The 17008-nt window shown below is 41.7% G+C and overlaps 1 protein-coding gene across 1 annotated transcript in view; it reads left to right on the top strand.

The window, feature by feature from the left end:
- The window catches only part of LOC124405597 (sodium-dependent neutral amino acid transporter B(0)AT3), a 191468-nt gene that overhangs the window by 141596 nt on the left and 32864 nt on the right, over positions 1 to 17008 (top strand). The gene's annotated exons all lie outside the window — the stretch shown is intronic.

The following is a 17008-nucleotide window of genomic DNA, read 5'->3' as shown; positions in this document are numbered from 1 at the left end:
ACGACCGGAGGAAAGAAAACAGGCGGGAGATAGCGAGGACATTTAGGCAGGGCCATCTTCGGTGTTTAGCAGGTGCAGGAACAGGCCATGTTTAAATGAGGCAAGCGAGGGTGCGACTTTCAGCTCCGGGGGGAGAGAGTTCCAGTGGCGAACGCCAGCCACCGCGAATGAATTACGGTAGGTGTCAGTGCGAGTGTGAGGAGTAACAAAATCGCTCTTAGGAACTCGTGATGGCCGAGCGGTACCAGAATTGGACTCTCGATTAACAAAAAGTTCACGTAGATAGGCGGGTCGACCAGAGCGCAGGATAGCAAATACTTGGCTGAGAAGAAAGTAAAGCCTTCGGTCCTTGACTCGAAGCCAGCCAAGCTCCCTACGATAAGGCGTAATGTGCGCGTCTTGTGGAACTCCGCAGACAAAACGGACACAGGTATTGAGAAGCCGCTGAAGTTCGGTATCAAGACCAGATGGAAGCGAAGGCTGTGCAACAATAGTCGAACAGAGGGAAGATCAACGTGGTAACTAGCATTTTGCGCAGATTTTTGGAGAGTAACCTGCGAGACGCAGACAGCTGCCTGAGGGTGCCGTGTACTCGGTTACATATACAATTAACCTGGGCTACCAAGGACAGCTTAGAGTCGAGGATAATGCCGAGATCATGTACACTGTCAACGTACGGAATCGGGAGACCATCAAGACGCACGGTAGGAAGCAGGTCAACCTGAGGCCTGGTGATATAGGAGCCGCTACCCATAATCATCGCATGCGTTTTCGCGACATTAAGGTGGAGAGACGAGGATTTAGACCAGTCCAGGACAGCCTGGACATCTTCATTGACGAGAGCAATGGCATCCTGAAACTTCTCTGGCGGAAACTGGTAATATATTGTAGATCATCTGCGTACACCAGGTGGCTGCAATGATGGAGGACTGCAGAGATGTCATGGATAAATAGGGAGAACAACAGCGGTCCCAGAACCGAGCCCTGCGGTACGCCAAGATCAAAATTCGTCCAGGAAGAGAGTAGGCCATCTGGAGACGCGACTGCTTGTTTCCTACCCTGAAGATACGAGGCAATCCACTGGATGACATGCTGTGAGAAATTGAAGCTGATAAGTTTCTTGAGCAGAACAGCATGCGGGATCGTGTCGAAGGCCTTAGAGAAGTCGAAGCGGACGAGAACGGTAAGACTACGTACATCAATACCGCTTCGAACATCCTCAGTGAGTCTGAGAAGAGCAGTTTGAGTGCTAAAGCCAAGACGGAAGCCGGATTGCCGAGAATCAAGAAGGTGATGACGTTCAATGAAGGTGGAAATTTCCTCGTGGACTACTCGCTCGAGGGAGAGAGGGAGATAAATAGATAGATAGATAGAGAGTTTATTTATCCATGGCAATATTGGACAAGCCTATGATGCATTTACAAATAGTATGCATCACAGGCAAAGCAGAGTACAAGCGCCAAAATAGGCAGAGAATTATACAATAAAGACTTAACATTACTTTAAACTAACTACTGACTAGAGAGAGAAGGTCGCAACATTCGCGAAAAACTCCGAGTCAAACAGGAACTGTCTAAGTCTACGTCGGAAACCAAGGAGAGAAGTGCAACCGCGCAGCTCAGCGGGAAGAGAATTTCAGAAGTAAGCGCCAGAGACGCAAAAGGAACGTCTATAGGCCTCGGTGGCGAAGCGAGGAATGATAAGGTCACCCCGAACACGCTTACAAGGCGACGAGGTAGAGGCCGCTGGGCGGTCAACGAAGAAGACCCGAAGGTAATCCGGAGAGTTAGAGCGGAGGACGGTAAAGAGCACCCCCGAAGAAGTAGAGCCTGCGATCCCTCGCAGACAATCAGCCCAGGTCTCGACGGTTGGAGGTGATATGCTCGTCTCTTGCAGCTCCACTGACGAAACGAACGCAACAGTTCAGTAAGCGCTGCAGCCGAGTGTTCAGCACCCCAGAGATATCACTGTATACGACACAACAATAATCCAGGAGAGGAAAAATTAGAGTAGTAACGAGATAGCTTCGCAGGGCGGGTGAAAACAACCGGCGAGACGCAGAAACCTGAAGGATGGCGCAGTTCACCCTACTAGACACAGCATCGATTTGCGGGGCCCACGATAGAGTGCTGTCACAAAAGAGCCCAAGATTACGCACTGGCTGAGAGTAAGGTATCTCAACGTCGTTTAAAACAACTCAGGGGCAGAGAGCGAGATCTAACCTAGACAGGAATACGGAGCTACCGAAAATAATGGCCTGTGTCTTGGAGGGGTTTAGCTTCAGCGAATTTGTGCAAGACCATTCAAAAACAGCCGCTACGTCACGGTTTAGCCGCGCAATTGCGCCAGAGACCTCGGAGACAGGGCACTGGAGATATATCTGGAGGTTGTCCGCATAAAGCAAGTGCTCTGAGTGCCGGAAAACCCGACAAATGTCAATAATAAAAATAACAAAAAGCAGGGGGCCCAGAACAGAGCTCTGGGGACTCCCTGATCAAGAGGCAACCATGCTGACAGCTCACCGGAAGAGCCAACTACGGACTGCGAGCGACCCTGGAGATAGCTCGAAATCCAGGTCAAGGCATGCTGCGAAAAGCCGAGCGCGAGAAGCTTAGCAAGAAGGATCGAAAGCGGAATAGAATCAAAGGCCTTCCTAAAGTCGAACAGGACTAAAACAGTGACCAGGCGGTTGTCAATGCCACGACGGATGTCATCAGCCAGCCTGAGCAGAGCAGTCCGCGTAATGCGTCTCCAGCGGAATCCAGATTGGCGTGAGTTCAGAAGAGAACGGCTTTCAAGGAAGGTCATAATCTGGACAGAAACAATACGTTCAAGGACCGTGGACAGAAGGCAGAGATTTGCGATAGGACGCATTTGCTGTAGCGAGGTTGGAGCCTTGGCTTTAGCCAGCGAAAAGATACGAGCTAGCTTCCAAGAGGCAGGAAAAACACCAGATGATAAGGACCGGTTAAACAGAAGCAGAACACAACGAAAAATAGCCGGAAGAGCATCTTTGATATTGCGCAGAGAAATATCATCAACGCCACGAGACTGCGATGTGAAATGTGAGATAGCAGCAAATAGAGAAGAAGGAGAGATGTCATTGAAATAGAATAGAGCGTCATCGTAATGTGGCGGAGGCAAAGTGACGAAAAAGTCAGCGACCGCAAGGGAAGGACCTTCACAGCGAGAGACAGCAGCAAAGTGCGTGTTAAGTTCATCGATTGAAAACCCAGCACAGTCAAACCTCTTGGAGGAGAGCAGCCCAAGAGACCTAAGCTCATTCCAGAGGGCACGGGGCCCATCAGCACCAGCAAGCCGATCAGCGTAAAACGCGGAGCGAGCCGCAGAAATTAGTTTGCAGAGAGAGTCACGGGAGCGGCTATGAGAGAGGAGATCCGTACGGGTACGAGAACGCCGAAACCGACGAGAGAGGGCATCCCTAGCTCTTGTCTGGGCCTGGAGGTCTGGAGTGATCCAGGGTGAAGCACGCTTCTTGGAAACGAAAGAGCGTACCGGAGTCAGCTGATCCAGCGCAGAGATCACATTGTTCTGGAGACAGGAAACCAAATCATCGATTGAAGCAGGAGAAGAGAAACAATCCCAACTCAGGGCATCGAGAGAGAGAACAAAGGCATTCGCAGAAAAATCACGGTAAGAGCGTGCTGTAATAAGCCGAGTCCCAGAAGGAGAAGGCAGAGCAACCGTCACGAAAATTAAGTCGTGACCAGCGATGAACGGAACTTCCGATTGCCCATGACTGACGACAGTGTCACGGTAACTGACCAGACAGAGGTCGAGAAGGGAGTCAGCAGAAGAAGAATGATATGTAGGAGAATAAGGCAACATGTAGAGTGCACGCGTGAGGCAGAAGGACCGCTTATTCACCGCCTCATAGGTATCAGACAGCTGATTGGCATTAAAGTCCCCAAACACAATAGAGAAGGGGTAATCGCAGGAAAAGAGGTCGAAATAAATTCCAAAAGAAGCCAAGTTTGGTGCCTTGGGCGCGCGATACACTACTGCAACGAGAAACGGAGGAACATTGGCAGACTTGACTTCAGCTATTAGATACTCAGGGTTGGCTGAATAGACAGACGGAGAAACTGCAAGGATTCTCCACGCAGAGGGCTACGCCACCACCAATTTTCCCAACACGATCATTCCGGAGAATAGAATAACCGGGCAAAGCGACGGACGAATCCAGGATCTCAAGATGAAGCCAGGATTCACTGACGGCAATGAGGTGATAGTGGGGAACAGCGAAGAAAAATCGCATGTAATCCAGATGGCCACGTATAGAGTTGGCGTTTAAGTGGCAGAAATTCATAGAGTCACGTGAAGGACAAGAGGTGGGCGACGAGGCCAGTCATTGCGACTGTGATGAAGACGACGGAGGACCGGAGCCCACAGTGGGAGGACCAGCATCTCTCGAGAAACCGCGAGAGGAGCCACGTGAACCTTGCCGGAGATGCACAGAGGAGCCACCACGGCCGCGGTTTGAGGCGGACATGTGTTGAGAGCCGGAATCAGAAACAGTGTCAGATGGGGACGCAGCTGGAGACTCGGCCTCAAACGCCTCAAGATCCTCGAGCGAACCAATACGGCGTGTGCGCTCACCGTCACGGAGCTTGATGAGCACGACGCCACCCCTATGCCAGATATATTTGTATCCCCTAGCCTTGGCGGCGATTCGCGTTACGGCTAAAAGCTTGTAGAGATCCGCCGCGAGAGCTTCCTTGACATAGATAGTCGATGCAGGACAGGCAGGCTGGGAGTTAAGATCGGTGGTACGTAGCACACCATGAGACTTCCTAGCACCAAGCAATCCAAGGCGGATTTTGCGAGAGTGGAACCTAGCCACGAAAGAGAGCGGAGAATCCTTCGTATTGCGACGAGCCCGAGAACGCGAGACAAGGAAACGCGTCGCCAGAATATCATCATCGGCCAGGGCCACGCCAAGAGCAGAAGCCACTTGGGAAACAAGCGCGGGAATGCGATCAAAAGACGGGCATGGCTTCACAAAGACGGGCAGAAGTACGACGCAGCACGTGCTGACCAGCGGCACTATGCTGTTGTAAATCAGCAATGGAAGTCCGCAGCTCCCTTAAATCTACGGCGTACGCGGCATTTTGACGCTCTAGATCTGCAATGCGGGCAGAATTTGCGTCAATTTGTGCTTGCATAACAGGTAAGCAGCTAAGGCGGGCATCAACATTATCGAAACGCGCATCCAAACGACCCTGAACATCATCAAATCTGCGATTAATACGTCGCATTAAATCGTCAAAAAGACGTTCCACGGAAGGTGCAGCAGTCGGCAAAAGCTAAGAAGTAGATACTCCAAGCAACAGGCAGCATAGACGACGGATGGGGAGTCAGAAAGGGGACGACAGCAGACAGGAGAGATAGTGATAGTGATAGTGATATACTTTATTATGCCCTAGCACGCTATGGGGCAAATTTTAAAACAAAAAATATCACAAGCTTATCTTAAAACTAAACAGATTCAGATTAGAATTAGTGAGATACAGGTTTTCTGTGAGTAACCTCGCAGTCCCGAGAAGTGAGATGTAGTGCATAAGTATGATTCTATAATTTTACGCATGGATTACAGATACAGCATCATACATAGCATTTAACGTGATGGCAATTTTTCCCGAGCACTTCACAGTCCCAATTAACAAAGTAACGACTTCAACTACACAATTAAACACTGGCTTCAGACTGAAGAAGGTACAAAAAAAGTCTATTTTTGAAGATGGGAAGCGAAGATGAGGAGGAAATTTCGGTGGGAAAGGAATGCCAAAAGTAAGAAGCAGTGAGGCGAAAAGAGCGATGATATGTAGCCGTACGATGAATAAGGATATGAAAAAATGAGGCAGATTGAGGAAGACGAGAGGGACGCCGTTCATCATGATTAACACGGGGAAACAGTTCGGCCAAGTATGTCGGGGAGTCCATGTAAACAATACGATAAACAGTGATACCGAGGAAATAGAGCCTACGGTTTTTAACTGACAACCAACCGAGCTGATAGTGATACGGAGTTATGTGCACATCACGTCGAAGGTTGAAAATAAATCTGATGCATATGTTTATCAATTTTTGGAACCTCACATTTCGTTCCTCCGTGACGTCATGATAGACAAGACAGCAGTAGTCTAGGTGAGGGAAAACCAGAGTAACGATTAATTTAGCCCTTAGTTGCATCGAAAGTGCGTTTTATGGTACGTCAGCTTGTGGAGAGTAGCATGCACCTTCTGTGACAAAAGCGTTACATTATTTATTCCAAGAGAGGTCAGCAGAGAGCCAAACACCTAGACTGACAACATTAGATAAGTATGGCAGAGAGCTTCCATTAATGACAATCTGCGGTAAGGCTGATAGGTTAATACTCCGAACATAGGCTTTGCTACCGAGGATGAGAGCTTTAGTTTTGGCAACATTGAGAGAAAGCCCGTTCGTGCAAGCAGTCAGCTATAACATTGGCATTGTGAGAGACTGTCCACTAAAAAAAGGTCTGAACCCCATGTTTTCGACAACCAGGCTGCGTTTCTGCTGAAAAATCAAGTTTTAAATGCTTATTAATATTTGAGGACAATCAGGGTACTCACCCCCCGGGTTGGGGTGGAAAAAATTGAAAATTACCCTCGAAAACGGGTTTTTCCAAAATAACTCGAAAAATACTCGAGATACGATGTAGAGCATGGAAAACAAAATTGTAGAGCGTAAAATCTTCTACAAAAAAGGTCCTAACCACTTTACCCCTATTTCGAACCGTTCATCCCCTAGACGCGTTCGAAAACTCGAGGTAGAAAAAAAATGTAAAAAAAAATTGAAATCAATTTTTTTTTCAATTGTTCGGTCTTGTTGAATGTCTATAATTGCTCTTGCTTAGACTATAAATTTTTTACCCCTCTGGTAAGCAATTTTCATGAATTTACGGCTTAAAAATTATCCCTACTTTTTTCCTAATTCATGAATATTTTTTTTTTTTTATATAATTTTTATTAGAATATTTCCAACAATTGTCGTGGGAAAAATTTTCACGTATCAATAACCTTATGCGTTCTGCTTATGGCTTCTGGAGTTCTATGTGCTTTGCGGCCTGTAGAGCGTAGAGCATCAATACGCGAAAAGTGAAAATGTTTTGGACATAATTTTAGTGCGTACATAAATAATTTATTTAAGTGGAACACAAAAGTGACACAGTTGTCGGGAGAAATCATCTTGGACAAAAGGTAATTAATGTATATAATAAATTTTATAACGTCGTGCTATCATTAGGAGGATGAAACTCATGTCAAATTTGAGGTTAAACATTATTGAGAGGCATTAGAGAAATAAAGTTTTTCTCTACAGAATTCTTTTTCATTTTCTTCTAAAAACACTCGCCAACTAGATTCAATCGGGCATTAGTTTTTTCAGGCTACAAGCTCTGTATCGGGTAGTTATTCTTATTTTGAAAAAAAAGTTTTCCAGGCTACGAGATCTCTCTCGGGTAGTTATTTTGGTGAAAAAGGTTTCAGGCTAAGAGATCTCTCTCAGGTAGTTATTTTGCGAATACAATTTTTTTCACCGAATAACTGCTAAATACAGAGCTCGTAGCGTGAGAAACTTTTTTTCAACAGAATAACTGCCCGATGGAGGGTTCGTAGCTTGAAAAACTTTTTTTCACCAGAATAACTGCCCGATTGAGAAACATTTTTTTAAAACAGAATCTCTGCCTGATAGAGAGCTTGTAACTTGAAAAAAAAATTTCCAACAGAATGACTGCCCGATAGAGACTTCGCAGCTTGAAAAACTTTTTTTCGCCTCGCGCACGTAACGAATTATATTTGTTTTTGTTAGCGTATGCTGTCAAGTAGACTGACCGTACTACGACTGAAGTTATCGCACCAGCTACAGATTCATATTTATCCGACGACTAATCATATCGATAAATAACTTTCTGCAAAAAAGGATAAAATATTTGTCATAGGTTTATTCCTTTCAAAAAGCCTTTACGCAAGAATGAGAAATATAATTTTCCACAGAAAATGATGTAGATTATTTAAGTTGATACGACATTTCTTTATTTCTCACTTCAATTTTCAATATATTTTTTTTTCTCGGAAGTTAAATTGATAAGTGTCTTTGTGCAAGAGAGAAAATAAATATTAAGCGTTTTCAATTCTTGCGAAAAGTCTTTAAGCAAAGAAAAAAATTATTTTCCGAGTATTTTGGTTCTTTGCAAACAAACACTTATCGATGTAAATTTTTTTCATATCACCTTGCATTGTCGAAATGAATTATTTTCCCCACAAGTCATTACGATAAATATCTTCATGCAACAAAGGAAAATATAATTGAGGGATTTTTATTCCTTGCAGAAGAGTCTACGCAGGGAAAAATTTCTATTCTTTGTGAGAAGTCTTTACGCAAAGAAAAAATGATTTTTAGAATATTTTGGTTCCTTGCGAACAAATACTTATCGATGTGACAAATATAATTTAAATAGCCGATATATATATTTAAATTATGTACAAATATAATTTAAATAGTCGATATAATTTAAAAAGCCGAATATCTTTTTTGTAGAAAATGTTCAGCTTTACAAAAGAGGTTTGTTATTTTCTCCCCGCATCACTCGATAACAAACTAAAGTATAAATAAAAAATATCTCGTCAGAAGGACTGAATTTCAGTTGCCGCTTCAACTGTTCAATTTATGAATGTTTTTCTGTTTCATACAACGTCATTGTATCGTAGGCAATATAAACCACTAATTCCGAGATGTCTCATTTTCATATTTAGTAATTGAATTTATCACTGTTAATCAATGAGATGATTTTGATTCGAACTTTTTTCTTGTAATTTACTCTCTATCCCAGCTCGAAGATGGATGTTGACGCGGTTTGCAATATTTGTCAGAAGGTGATAAAGGAATCCGAAAATATTGTTGCCCTCGGTTCACTCCAGCTCCAAAAATTCATCCGGAAGAGTCATATCAGAGAGGATGATTTTTGGCAGACATGGGAAAAGGGAGAGAGTTTACATGTGCACGAAGTTTGTAGAAACCGATATGTAGCAAAAGTCGAAAAACCAACAGAAAAAAAAACGACGCATAGACATTCCTATGTCACCACTGTCGTCAACTCCACGGCCCGAGTCATCTAGAACAGAAACTCCTGAGCCATCAACCCCTTACACCTCACAGTCAGAATCGACCATTGTACAACCATCAATACCAAACCCAATAAATAACAGTGAGTTCGATTTTAAAAATCTTTGTTTCCTTTGTGGCAATAACTTAGACCCTTATCACAAAGATATAAGGCGAGTGAAGTAACACTTGTTGAAGGATAGGTTGTTATCCATTGCCCAAAGCAGGAATGATGATTTCGGCGTAGAAGTAATCAGTCGATTACAAGGGACTTGTTCACTTCTGGACACTAAAGCGGCCTATCATAAGATTTGCTATACCAAACTAACTCAAAAAGTTTATGCCCAGTCGCACGTTGATAATACACAGAATGAAGAGGCATTTCGCAACGTGATGACTCATATTGAAAATGCCAATACTTTCAAATTCGATTGAAGTGATTTGTACGATGTTATGGGAGGAAACACGATTAGTGATACCATATTATTTAGAAAAACTAAAGGAGACTTACGGAGATGAAATTGTTATTAACCGTCATTCCGGGAGACAACCAAAGATTTTATATAAACAGTTTGATATTATAAAAACATGCAGCGACTGGTTCTGCTCTGACGGAAATATTAGTGATCACCAACGTGGTATCATTTATCATGTGGCGGCAGATATGCTTCGCACGGAAATTATGGATATGACTTTCAACACAACATCATATTGTCCACCTGCTGAGTTTTCACAGACAGTCTCAACAGATATCCCTTCAAGTTTGCAGACTTTTTTAGGACAGCTGTTGTATAAAAATGACCCTCAGCAAGAATCCGAAAATCGAGGTATAAGGGATTCAATCGCTCATGCTATCGTATCAACGCTTCGCCCAAGAGGGTTCATATCAAATTTGCAGTTAGCAATCGGTACTTACATCCACAGAAAACTGGTTCAAAGTTAGTAATCGATCTATTGTCTAAATTAGGATTGTGTGCTAGCTTTCACAATATAAAACTATTCGAGTTAAGCACTATCATGGATCCTCCAAGGATGAATGTAGAAGAAAATTCATTCGTGCAGTTCGTATTTGATAATACAGGTCATAACGTTGCAACACTGGACGGACGTGAAACATTTCATTGTTTAGGGGGAATAGCTGTCTATACCCCAGAAGAAAACATTTCATACGAAGGAGGTTCGAAGAAATTGAAAAATATGCCTTCAGCTGGAATCATAGCATCTCAAAAAAGAATTCCGATTATTCCATATGAAACTCCGAATCGGAATATGATGGAAGACTTCACTTTTTCCCCCGTTACTTCCCTTCGTCTCGGAGAAGCAGCATTAATCCCATTTACCTATTCAACGTATATTTGGGGAAAATATTTTAATAATATTCAGCTACCACCGTGGCGGGGATTTATGGAAGTTCTATCACATGATGAAACTTTCAGTAAAAGAGTATCGTCTATAATCTGTTTGCCTTTTATAAATGCACCTCCATCGAACTTGACAACTCTTCACACGGCAATAACATATGCGAAGACTGAGACTAAAAATATTCATCAAAGGACCACTTTCCTTACTTTCGATCAACCATTGTACTGGAAATCAAAATTGATTGTTGCAAATCTGGAAAATTCATCCTTGAAAAATGTAGTTATTCTGCTCGGTATTTTTCATTTGCTCATTTCACTCGTGGGAGCGATATCATACTCAATGGAAGGAAGTGGCCTTGAAGACTTATGGTGCGTTATTTATACCCCAGAATCTGTAAAAAAAATGATGACTGGACATGCATTTTCACGAACCTTACGGGCGCACATCCTCACATTCACAGCTTTGGGAAAGAAAATCTGCAGCTTTATCGATGTCCTTGAGAGATGGAAAGATTCAATGAGTGAATTTTTACTGGATTGGCAATCGAAAACAAGAGGCGACTGTAACGCTGAGACAGAAATTAGAGAACTGACGAAAGCTTTCGAGAAACAACTTAGAATCCTAGAAAACAATGGTCTTACCAGTAAATTGTGGATACAATACTTCAAATCTATAGTCATTCTATTACAAATGATCGAGGCCGAAAGATTAGGAGATTGGAAGCTTCATTTACAATCTGTCAGGAATTCACTACCTCTTTTTCACGCTGCTGGCCACCATGCTTATGCTAAATCTGCTCAGGTGTATCTACAGGATATGGCTGACTTGGAGTCACATATGGATCCTCAGGAATACGATGCTTTCCCAAAGGAAGGGTATTTTACTATCCGTCGAACGGACAAAGCGTGGGCGGGAGTATCCAGGGACATGATCATTGAACAAACTCTGAACCGATTCTTTGGCACAGACCTGAAGCACGGGAGAGGGGTCACGCCTAGTGTGGTGACACGTTATTTACTTGCCATGCCAGCTGAATTCACGATAATGGAACAATTAGAAGATTATTGTGAAATAAGAGGTGCCAATAGCGAACAACACGTGGAACTCGAACGAAGTAGGATCGCACGAGATGAGCAAGATATTGAGCAACTGGTGTTCTGGCTACATTCTCACAATCCTTTCGATAGTCGCGGCTCATTGGTATCATTGTCATCTGGTGTCATTGGTGGGCTTTTCATTAACTGCCGCATGGCATTTGAGAAAGGTGAGCAATCGATGGCAACTATGATTGGAAAAACTCCTGAGAAAGCTACGATTTCTAAACGTTTCAAAGTGAAGAATCTGACATCAGCCGCAGAGGGGATTCATTTGAGTTCAGAAAATGTAGCCGTCAACATTAACACTCAACTATTATTTCAGAAAATTTCAGCTCTACTGAGTGAAAATCCTGAAATTACAAAAAAAGCTTTGAACTACGAACTTTCGCCCGTTCCGTTGAGTCTATTTGACCAAAAAGGATGCATGAGAGAAAGCGCGAAGTCAGAACTGTAAACTGTTTTTAGCTCCGCCGTTGAGGATCAAGTATTGGTGGTTGATTATCAGTTCGTCATCGATGGCGGTTGGTTGCTCAGACAGATAACCTGGCCACATGGAAAAACATTTTTAGAAATTTTTCATCTGTATCGATTATATATCGTGAAATATTTCCGAGGTGATGCTGCGGTCATTTTCGATGGCTATGAGAATGACGTGATAGGAGTCAAATCGTATGAGAGGTTACGTCGAAAGGAAAAGTTTGTTGCAGCTGATGTTGACATTGGACTGGAAAAAATGATCACCTGAACAAGGGACAAGTTTCTTTCCAATGTGGTGAATAAGTTCAAATTCGTCAAACTACTCTCGAAATATTTGATGACTGAGAATATATCCACTAAAGTTGCCGAAGAAGACGCCGATGCGTTGATCGTCCACACTGCAATCGAGATGCACAGTCGTTGACAATCTACAGATAATCCAATTGTAGTCGTTGGTAATGACGTCGATCTCTTCGTTCTGCTTATTGGACTAACTCCAATAGACCAAAGCATATATTTTTACAAAATTACCAGCACTGGAAAGAAGCAAAAAACCCTGTATTCGACGAGGGATCATGAACATCAGAAGCCTTTTATTTTGTTCGCTCATGCAATTGTTGGCTGTGATTCGACAAGTGCGCTGTTTGTAAAAGGGAAGAAAACTGTCATCACGTTATTCTTGAAGGATGAAAGTATTCGTCAATCGATATCGATTTTTCATGATAAATACCGTACAGTTGATAAACTTTACCCAGTTGCAGAGAACATAATAAAACGTCTGTATGTCAAGGATGAACAAGCAATACTGCCTATCAATGAATTGAGACACAAAATATTTAGCTCCTCGATAGCCGGTACGAAGAAAGTAGTCCTCACTACTCTCCCACCCACACAAGCCACCCTGATGGAGCATGTGAAGAGGGTATATTTCCAAATACAACAATGGCTGTGTCACAAACTCGATCCACTCCAATGGGGTTGGGAACGACCACAAATGTTGAGCACGGTTTTATTACCAAGAAAAACAAGTCAGAAAGCTGCTCGAGATGATTTACTTGCTATGGTGAGTCGAGTTTTGAACAATTCAGATGAAGTTCGCTTTTTCATTCACTCAAATCCTTATTATAATCCACTCCCTTTACTCGGTCGTCTTCTAGGACTTAAGCCTTCAGAATGTATACTTATGCCCACCACTTATTCGTAATAGTTTCAAAGTACCCAGTATTCTGATATAGCCTAGTCGAATTGGGATTGGGCGCGGAAAAAATTGTAAATAGCGATTTTCCTTCGGGAACAGTTGGGGGGGGGGGGGGGGGGCACTGGGAGTCAAAATTTCGGTTTTCGGGATTTGCACCACATTGCTTCAGCCGCCATCTTGAATTTGAGGCTGAATTTTTGTTTACTGAATAAATCGTTTATTTTCAATTTTACATGAAAAATGGTAATCACCGAAGTTGTTTGGAATTAAATTTCCTACAATTGTGATGTTCTCCAATTTTTCCTTAGGATTGATATTTTTCGATTGAGGCCCGAAAAGAGGTTCAGAGTGAACCTACATATTGTATTATCTCGTTTATTTTCCATTTTACATGAAAAATTGTAATTACAGAAGTTGTTTGGAATTCAATTTCTTACAATTTTGGTCCTTATTAATTTTTTACTACGATCGATATTTTTCAATAAAGGCCCGAAGAGAGGTTGGGGGTGAACCTAAATATTGTATTATCTCGTTAATTTTCCATTTTACATGAAAAATTCCCTTCTATAAACTGCTAGAGATAGTCCGGTTAGGTTTGCCAGAGGCGTAGCCATCGAAAAAATACAATGGGCATTCCATATTGAAGTAATTAGCCAAGTAATCATTGATTGATGAGAACCAAAATTGTAGAAATTTTAATTCTAAACCACTTCGGTACTAACCATTTTTTATGTAAAACGGAAAATAAACGTGATAATGCAATAATACAATTTCACCCCCCCCCCCCCCCCCCCCCCCTTTTCGGGTCTTAATCGAAAAATATCGATCGTAAGGAAAAACTGATGAGGACCAAAGTTGTAGAAAATGTTATTCTAAACAACTTCGGTAATTAAAATGTTTCGTATAAAATGAAAAATAAACGAGATAATACAATATTTAGGTTCACCCTCACCTCTTTTCGGGCCTCAATGGAAAAATATCGATCCTAGGGTAAAATTGATAGGAAAAAAATTTGTAGGAAATTTAATTCCAAACAACTTTGGCAATTTCCAATTTTCGTGTAAAATTTAAAATAAACAAGTTATTCAGTAAACAAAAATTCATCCTCAAATTTAAGATGGCGGCCGAAGCAATGGGGTGCGAATCCCGAAAACCGACATGTAGACTGCCGAAATGTAGACTGCCAGCCCCCCCCCTCACCGATTTTCGAAAAAAATTGGTTACAATTTTTTTTCGTGTCAGCCCCTTTTTTGGTCTAATTCGACTGAGCTAATATTCGTGGAAATTGTGTTGCTAGACCATCCCTCATCCAGTAATCGAATTCCTTGTCTACAATTTCTCGATCTTTTTGCATTTTCATGGGCACATATATGATATTCCAAATTATTTCAGGTATGTTGTAAATGTGCAAGGAGTAAATGCATTACAGCTGTCTGTGTATGTAAGAAAGCTGGGCTACACTGCAGTCAACTCTGCAAATACTACACTGACGAGGATGACTGTTTGAATCAACCAGTCGCAGCCACAGATGAGCACGCAGAGGAAGAGACGAATGTTGAAATGGACTCGGATGAAGAAATTCTGCCTGTTCGGCAAGAAAATATCTATCCATATGATCCAAATCAAGAAGAGGACGACGAAGTCGAAGAAATGAACGAAGATAATTATGAAATTCAAGAGATTAATTTCAACTATTATTAATCTGATAATCCAGGTGTTTATCGAAAACATGGGATTCAGACCTTCTTTTACTGGACTAAACGGGTGGTCGTCGATGTGGATCGTCGCTCCAGCGTCTTTTTCCCGGCACGCATGGCGAAGGTACTCTGCGAGGACGACGGTCTGATGCAGAACATGGTGCAGGCTGTCGAGGAGGATCGCTTGCTGCTGAAGTAACTGGGCGGCCAATATAACCCGGTGGAATTCACCGATGCGTCGACTCTCGAATAAGTTTGCACTTAATTTAAGTTGTAGACTTTTAAGAAAAATTATGTGCATTATTGTTTTAAAGAATATATTTTCCATACATTATAATGTATTCTAATTTATATAATATATGAATGAATATGAAATTATAAATGATGAAATTCTTACATGTCTCTGAAACACACAAACAAACAAATCTTGTAATTTTAGAGCAATACACCTAGTTTATCCTGTAAAATTTCTACCGAAATCGAGAGTGTGTTATTAGGTTTAAAGAAATGTTATTCTCATTTTTTTGCCAAATTTCAATTATCTCAATGCAAAAAAATTATATTGTTGATTTTTTTCGATGAAGCGGAGAAAATAAAAAAGTTTTTATTCCTATGTTTTTTTTGTTCGATGAATATTTTTTGTGATATAGTGTTCGTAATGAAAAATTGAAAATCCTGAACGGACCCTTTGAAAAATCTAAAAAAAAATCACAAACGCTTCTTTTGGCTAATGTTTCAAACTGGCAGATTTTGAAAAAAATTGGAGAGGTTGAAAAAAAAAAGTGGCCCGGTTCATAAAGAATCCCTCATATAGTTGCTAATCATCTAAATAATTGTATTCCTGTTGGGATAGCAATAATTATAGCAGCTGAAGTGAAGTGTGCTCGTGTATGTACATCTATTTCAATACTAAATATATAATGGGCTCATACAATAATCAATGGCTCAATGACATAATCAGAAATCAATTTTGAAATAAGTTTTTACGTACATCAAGTCCTTTGACAATTTGTTTACCTTTACGTGCTGACGCTCTAACCATCTACACGTGGAAGTCACGCGCAAGCGCATTGAGTCGGCTAAAGGCGGGTATGCGTGCGAGCGGCACCGACGTAGGCATATTGTTCTTTCTCTCACCAGGGGTTCTCCGATACAGCCTTCTCGGAGGGGTAGAAAATATAAAATTGCGTTTAACTTCGAACTTGTCGGAGATACGTGAAAATTTTTCCCACGAAAATTGTTGGAAATATTCTAATAAAAATTACATAAAAAAAAAAAAAATATTCATCAATTAGGAAAAAAGTAGGGATAATTTTTAAGCCGTAAATTCATGAAAATTGCTTACCAGAGGGGTAAAAAATTTATAGTCTAAGCAAGAGCAATTATAGACATTCAACAAGACCGAACAATTGAAAAAAAAATTGATTTCAATTTTTTTTTACATTTTTTTTCTACCTCGAGTTTTCGAACGCGTCTAGGGGATGAACGGTTCGAAATAGGGGTAAAGTGGTTAGGACCTTTTTTGTAGAAGATTTTACGCTCTACAATTTTGTTTTCTATGCTCTACATCGTATCTCGAGTATTTTTCGAGTTATTTTGGAACAAGCCGTTTTCGAGGGTAATTTTCAATTTTTTCCCCCCGACCCGGGGGGTGAGTACCCTGATTGTCCTCAAATAGTAATCAGCATTTAAAACTTGATTTTTCAGCAAAAACGTAGCCTGGCTGTCGAAAACATGGGGTTCAGACCTTCTTTTACTGAACATAGAAAAGAACCAAGCAAGAGTTTTATCCGAAAAGCCTAATGTTTTCAGCTTCACTAAAAGATTCAAATGCGGGACCCTGTCGAAAGCATTGCTAAAATCAAATAGCACCAATATCGTCAACTTTCCGTCGTCCACACCCTGCCTAATGTCATCTGAAACCCGTAGTAAGGTTGTTTGTGTGCTGTAGCAAGAACGAAACCCTGACTAGCGGGGATCCATCAAATTATGACTAGTGATAAACAATGTCACTTAGTTGTGCACAACGC

This window comes from Diprion similis, chromosome 4 (assembly GCF_021155765.1).
Source record: "Diprion similis isolate iyDipSimi1 chromosome 4, iyDipSimi1.1, whole genome shotgun sequence".
NCBI classification, from domain to species: Eukaryota; Metazoa; Arthropoda; class Insecta; order Hymenoptera; family Diprionidae; genus Diprion; species Diprion similis.
This window is presented reverse-complemented; position numbering and strand designations above follow the sequence as displayed.